Source organism: Coregonus clupeaformis, unplaced genomic scaffold, assembly GCF_020615455.1.
Source record: "Coregonus clupeaformis isolate EN_2021a unplaced genomic scaffold, ASM2061545v1 scaf1078, whole genome shotgun sequence".
Classification (NCBI taxonomy): domain Eukaryota; kingdom Metazoa; phylum Chordata; class Actinopteri; order Salmoniformes; family Salmonidae; genus Coregonus; species Coregonus clupeaformis.
The window spans coordinates 160,416-167,837 of NW_025534532.1; the positions used below are offsets into that span (position 1 = coordinate 160,416).

A 7,422-nucleotide genomic window follows, 5' to 3' on the forward strand; every position below is an offset into this window, starting at 1 on the left:
CTTTGTTATTTCTCTGTGTCATTGTTAAGTTTCCATGGAGGAGACTGAGGCCATGGAGAAGTATGTGGCGGAGACCCTGAAACTGGGGTTCATCAGACGCTCTACCTCTCCTGCCTCCGTCAGCTTCTTCTTCTTGGCAAAAAAAGACGGAGGACTGAGACCATGCATTGACTACAGGGGGCTGAACGCAGTCACCACCAAGTACCGGTACCCCCTCCCTCTGGTTCCGTCGGCCGTTGAGCAGCTACGAGGGGCCCGGTACTTTTCCAAGTTGGACCTGAGGAGTGCCTACAACCTGATCCGAATCCGGGAAGGAGACGAGTGGAAGACGGCATTAAGCACTACCTCAGGCCACTATGAATACTGTGTCATGCCCTACGGCCTCGCCAATGTGTTCCAGTCCTTCGTCAATGACGTGTTCCAGGACATGCTGAGTAGACAGGTGGTGGTGTACATTGACGATATACTGATCTACTCGGCTACGTTCGAGGAGCACGTCAGGGACATCCGAGCTGTCCTACTCCGCCTCAGGGAACACAGCCTGTTGGTGAAGGGGGAGAAATGTGAATTCCACCAACAGGCCATCTCCTTCCTGGGATACCAGATCAGTCCTCAGGGGGTGTTCATGGAAGGAGTGAAGACGGACGCCGTCAGGTCCTGGCTGGTTCCACCGCCATCAAGGGCCAACAGAGCTTCCTGGGCTTCGCTAATTTCTACCGGCGTTTCATCAGGTCCTTCAGCTCCATAGCCGCCCCGCCCACCTCTCTCCTTAAGGGTGGGCCTCAGATGCTGGCCTGGAACCCTGAGGCTGACGCTGCCTTCAAGAGGCCGAAGGAGAGGTTCACCACAGCGCCCATCCTAAAACACCCAGATCCATCTTGTCCTTTCATCCTGGAGATGGACGCATCGGAGGAGTCCGTGGGTGCGGTCCTCTCCCAGCGGCACGGTAAGCCAGAGAAAATGTATCCCTGTGCCTTTTTTCTCTAAAAAGCTTACCCCCGCAGAGATGAACTATGGAGTGGGGGACAGGGAGCTGTTGAAGGTGGTCCTCGATCTGCAGGAATGGAGACACAGGCTGGAGGGCGCAGTCCATCCATTCCGGAGTTCTTACTGACCACCGGAATTTGGAGCCCAGACTGCAGTGAAACGGATTAACTCTCGTCAAGCCAGGTGGGCCCAATTTCGAATATGTAGTGAGGGCCAGCCAACGAGAGCGTACAGGTCACATTGGTGGGTAGCATATGGGGCTTTGGTGACAAAACGGATGGCACTGTGATAGACTATATCCAATTTGCTGAGTTGAGTGTTGGAAGCTATTTTATACATGACATCGCCGAAGTCAAGGATCGGTAGGATAGTCAGTTTTACGAGGGCATGTTTAGCAGCAGGAGTGAAGGATTCTAGATTTAACTTTGGATTGGAGATGCTTAATGTGATTCTGGAAGGAGAGTTTATGGTCTAACCAGACACCAAGGTATTTGTAGTTGTCCACATATTCTAATTCAGACCCGCCGAGAGTAGTGATTCTAGTCGGGCGGGCGGGAGCAAGCAGCGTTCGATTGAAGAGCATGCATTTAGTTTTACTAGTGTTTAAGAGCAGTTGGAGGCCACGGAAGGAGTGGTGTATGGCATTGAAGCTCATTTGGAGGTTTTTTAACACAGTGTCCAATGAAGGGCCAGATGTATACAAAATGGTGTCGTCTGCGTAGAGGTGAATCTGTGAGTCACCAGCAGCAAAAGCGACATCATTGATATACACAGAGAATAGAGTTGGCCCGAGAGTGAACCCTGTGGCACCCCCATAGAGACTGACAGAGGTCCAGACAACAGGCCCTCCGAGGCGAGGCAGTCAGTTGAGAAACCAAGGCTATTTAGTCTGCCAATAAGAATGCGGTGATTGACAGAGTCAAAAGCCTTGGCCAGGGTCGATGAAGACGGCTGCACAGTACTGTCTTTTATCAATCGCGGTTATTATATCGTTTAGGACCTTGAGCGTGGCTGAGGTGCACCCATGACCAGCTCGGAAACCAGATTGAATAGCGGAGAAGGTACGGTGGGATTCGAGGTGGTCGGGTGATCTGTTTGTTAACTTGGCCTTCAAATACTTTCGAAAGGCAGGGTAGGATGTATATAGGTCTGTAACAGTTTGGATCTAGAGTGTCACCCCCCTTTGAAGAGGGGGATGACCGCGGCAGCTTTCAATCTCTGGGGATCTCAGACGATACGAAGAGAGGTTGAACAGGCTAGTAATAGGGGTTGCGACAATTTTGGCGGCTAATATTAGAAAGAAAGGGTCCAGATTGTCTAGCCCAGCTGATGTGTAAGGGTCCAGATTTTGCAGCTCTTTCAGGACATCAGCTATCTGAATTTGGGTGAAGGAGAAGCGGGGGGAGGGGGGCATGGGCAAGTTGCAGCGGAGGGTGCAGAGCTGGTGGCCGGGGTAGGGGTAGCCAGGTGGAAAGCATGGCCAGCCATAGCAAAAATGCTTATTGAAATTCTCGATTATCGTAGATTTATTGGTGGTGACAGTGTTTCCTAGCCTCATTGCAGTGGGTAGCTGGGAGGAGGTGCTCTTATTCTCTATGGACTTTAGAGTGTCCCAAAACTTTTTGGAGTCTGTTTAAAAAAGCTAGCCTTTGCTTTCCTAACTGATTGTGCATATTGGTTCCTGACTTCCCTGAAAAGTTGCATTTCGCGGGGGGCTGTTCGATGCTAATGCAGTACGCCACAGGATGTTTTTGTGCTGGTCAAGGGCAGTCAAGTCTGGGGTGAACCAGGGGCTATATTTGTTCTTAGTTCTGAATTTTTTGAATGGGGCATGCTTATTTAAGATGGAGAGGAAAGCACTTTTGAAGATCATCCAGGCATCCTTTACTAACGGAATGAGGTCAATATCCATCCAGGATACCCGGGCCAAGTCAATTAGAAAGGCCTGCTCGCTGAAGTGTTTTAGGGAGCGTTTGACAGTGATGAGGGGTGATCGTTTGACCGCGGACCCATTACAGACGCAGGCAATGAGGCAGTGATCGCTGAGATCCTGGTTGAAGACAGCGGAGGTGTATTTAGAGGGTAAATTAGTCAGGGTGATATCTATGAGGGTGCCCATGTTTACGGATTTTGGGTTGTACCTGGTAGGTTCCTTGATAATTTGTTTAGATTGTAGGGCGGCCGGGGTGTTAAGCATATCCCAGTTTAGGTCACCAAGCAGTACGAACTCTGAGGATAGATTGGGGGCAAGCAATTCACATATGGTGTCCAGGGCACAACTGGGGGCTGAGGGGGGTCTGTAGCAAGCGGCAACAGTGAGAGACTTATTTCTGGAAAGGTGGATTTTTAGAAGTAGAAGCTCAAACTGTTTGGGAACAGACCTGGATAGTATGATAGAGCTCTGCAGGCTATATCTACAGTAGATTGCAACTCAGCCCCCTTTGGCAGTTCTATCTAGATGGAAAATGTTGTAATTCAGGATGGACATTTCTGAATTTTTGGTGGCCTTCCTAAGACAGGATTCAGACACTGCTAGAACATCAGGGTTGGCAGAGTGTTCTAACGCAGTGAATAACTCAAGCTTTGGGAGGAGGCTTCTGATGTTAACATGCAAGAAACCAATGCTTTTACGGTTACAGAAGTCAAAAAATGATAGCGCCTGGGGAGTATGAGGATACTGGGGGGCTACAGGACCTGGGTTAACCTCTACATCACCAGAGGAACAGAGGAGGAATATAATAAGTATAAGGCTAAAGGCTTTAAGAACTGGTCTTCTAGTGCGTTGGGTACAGAGCATACACGGGGCAGATTTCCGGGCATTGTAGAATAGATTCAGGGCATTATGTACAGACAAGGATATGGAAGGATATGAGTACAGTGGAGGTACACCTAAGCATTGGGTAACGATGAAAGAGATAGCATCACTGGAGGTACCGATTGAGCCGGTCTCCGCGTGTATGGGGGGTGGGACAAGGATGCTATCTGAGGCAGGTTGAGTGGGACTGGGGGCTTTACAGTGAAATAGTACAATAACAACTAACCCAAACAGCAATAGGCTAGGCATATTGACATGGGAGAGAGGCATAACGCAATCACAGGTGTTATTCGAGAGGGCGAAGACAACAACTGGTAATGGCGACGAAAGTTTGGGATGAGGCTAAACAGAAAAACAGGATGGGGTACCGTGTAAAGGAACAGTCCAGCGGGCATCAGATGTGTAGCTGAGTGATCATAAGGTCCAGTGAACAGCAATAGGTAAGTCCGGGAGCAGTTCGTAGGCTGCTACAGCACAGACGAGCAGGAGGCACGGCTGTTGATTGCACATGCTAGCGGGCCGGTGCTAGCAGATGGATCTTTGTGGTCGACGCAACGGGAAGCCTGTTGAAACCACATCAGACGATTACGTCGGCAGACCAGTCGTGATGGATCGGCGGGGCTCCGTGTCGACACTAGGAGGTCCCGTCCGGTTGACAGAGAGGTGGATAGCCGGGAGACGGGCCTGGCTTTGGGACAAGTGGTGATTAGTGGTGATTAGCCAACAACAACATCCATTCGGTTTTAGCTAGCTAGTTGTGATGATCCGGTGTTAAGGCCCAGTGATTCAGTAATTCCGGCAGAAAATCCGAAATGCTCTGGGTCGATAGCACGCTGTGTAGACTGGCCGATAATTGTCCAGGCTAGAGCTGGCTGGTAGGTAGTGCAGGCCATGGACAGTGGTGAAGACCGCTAACGGTGGCTAATAGCAATAGCTAATAGCAAGTAGCTAGTTAGCTGGCTAGTTTCAGCCGTGGGTTCTTGATAAAAGGTATGAAGAAATAATAGAATCCGTTCCACATTGGGTGAGGCGGGTTGCAGGAAAGTATATTTAGTTAAGGATGGAAAGTGAGAGAGAAATATATACGGAAAAAACAACAAAAAACAGGCTATTTACACGAGGACACAACATAATACACGACCGCACTGCAATGCCATCTTGGAATCCTTTCACCGCCGGAATTGCGACACAGGCAGATGCTTTGGATTGACACAATATCAGATATAGAAGATATCTTTAGCTTCAACTGACAGATTTTTATGGGGATTTTTTTATTATGTCACTTAGATTGACACACCGGTGCATCAATCGACTCTAGGGTTTTTTAAGTAATAACCTTGTTTTATTCAGTCTTGCTTGATTATCATCTGAAACAAATTGGATTATAACCTGATTACAGTAGTCCTAACATTGGTTTGAACTCAACAGTGCTAATACTAAGTGAAAATCCACATGTTGGGGTAAATGAAATAAGCTGGACAAGAAGGTCATAGCTTAGCCACAATGTCTTGTTACAGTTCAGTCTACCCTGTGTCTCTCTGGTACATCAGTCATAATACTATTATTGTTTTTACCTCACAGCAACCCAAGCTCCAACCACTGAACAATTATCTTTCTCTCCAACTGCTGAGCCTGTTCAGACTGACAACACAGTCCAAGGACCTGAGGAGGTCAAGGAGAAGGTCACCATGAGGTAATTATCACTCATTCAGCTGTATTTAACACGTACCCTTCCAAATGGATGGCAATAGAAATATGAAGGTATGTAACTTTTTCTGGTTTTCACACTAGAGCTCAGGGCACAAAAACATCTTCCTTAAATGTTTTCACACCGAGTATAGGCCAAGACACGGTTGTCATAGAGACATTTACCACTTCCTCATGTCTCTGGGGTTTGCAGAAGTAGTAGCATTCTATTCTTGTATGGTCAAGTTCCACACATGAAAAGTGTGAAAAGCTCAACAAATAATTCCATTTAGTCATAGCAGCACAAAGATGTCTATTTATCTATGATGTTTCATGGACTTTATTTTACAATAAACAGACTTTCACCATCAGTTCCATAGATCTAAAAGTCCTACTGATTCCTCTGGGCATGTTGGTGGTGGTGATATCTGGTGTCCTAGTCACATGGAAGATGTGGAGAAAGCATAGTAAGTATTCATTCTATAATGACTATATTGGAAAAATTATAAGTTAAAAAATCGTATTATCTTATATCTTTTATGGACAATATTTTACAATAAACAGACTTTCACCATCAGTTCCATAGATCTAAAAGTCCTACTGGTTCCTCTGGGCATGTTGGTGGTGATATCTGGTGTCCTAGTCACATGGAAGATAACTACACTACCACCTTCAATGATCCACACTCATTAAATACCTTGTGCAGTCAAAATCATCACTGCCACTGCAAACTGTTAAATATACACTGCCTTTAGAAAAAGGCAGTCTTCCATTACAACTTCCCATAAAAAAGGGTCCTTGTATTGCAGCAATTTACAGAGGAACATGTTCTAAATCTTTTAATTATTCTACAGACGAGGGAGAACATTCTTCTACGTTGTCAAGCGGCTGATGTGGATGTGGTGTAGGAATCAACGAAATGGGCCTCAACAAACCCGGAGGCGAACGATTACGCAGCAGTGCGTAAAACACCAAAAATACTAACAGCGCACGCAAAACAGTGCGACGGTCCTAAACATACAATAGGCAAAAAGAGCAGCACCAAAAGACAGGAGGAACAATTACACACAACTCACGACTAACAAAACGAGAAACTTATAGGAGACATAATTAACACTAAAAGGAAACAGGTGTACAAGGAAGACAAAACCAAACAAACATCGATAACATACAACGGTGGCAGCTAGTACTCCGGGGACGACGAAGCCGAAGCCTGCCCGAGCAAGGAGGAGGAGCAGCCTCGGCGAAACCGTGACAGTACCCCCCCCTTGACGCGCGGCTCCAGCCGTGCGCCGACCCGGCCTCGGGGGACGACCAGGAGGACGCGGAGCAGGGCGCGTGGGATGACCACGGTGGAACTCAGTCAGGAGAGATGGGTCTAAGATGTCCCTCCTCGGCACCCAGCACCGTTCCTCCGGGCCGTACCCCTCCCACTCCACGAGATATTGGAGACCCCCCATCCGACGTCTCGAATCCAAGATGGACCGAACTGTATGCGCCCGGAGCCCCTCGATGTCCAGTGGGGGCGGAGGAGTCTCTCCTATCTCACAGTCCTGGAGTGGACCAGCTACCACCGGCCTGAGAAGAGACACATGGAACGAGGGGTTAACGTGATAATCAATAGGCAGTTGTAACCTGTAACACACCTCGTTCAGTCTCCTCAGGACTTTAAATGGCCCCACAAACCGCCGACCCAGCTTCCGGCAGGGCAGGCGGAGGGGCAGGTTTCGAGTCGAGAGCCAGACTCGATCTCCAGGTGCGTACACGGACCCTCACTGCGGTGGAGATCGGCGCTCGCCTTTTGTCGACGGATGGCCCGCTGCAGATGGACGTGTGCAGCGTTCCACGTCTCCTTCGAAGCGCCGCACCCACTCATCCACCGCAGGAGCCTCGATCTGGCTCTGATGCCATGGTGCCAGAACCGGCTGGTACCC

At 48.5% G+C, this 7,422-nt stretch overlaps 1 long non-coding RNA gene across 1 annotated transcript; it reads left to right on the forward strand.

Moving 5' to 3' along the window:
• The first annotated feature begins 1,132 nt into the window (after positions 1 to 1,132).
• Positions 1,133 to 6,404, forward strand: LOC123486230. The gene is made up of 3 exons (XR_006659290.1): positions 1,133 to 1,170; positions 5,384 to 5,495; positions 6,343 to 6,404. It is a non-coding gene; the product is annotated as an uncharacterized LOC123486230 (long non-coding RNA).
• The last annotated feature ends 1,018 nt before the right edge of the window (positions 6,405 to 7,422 follow it).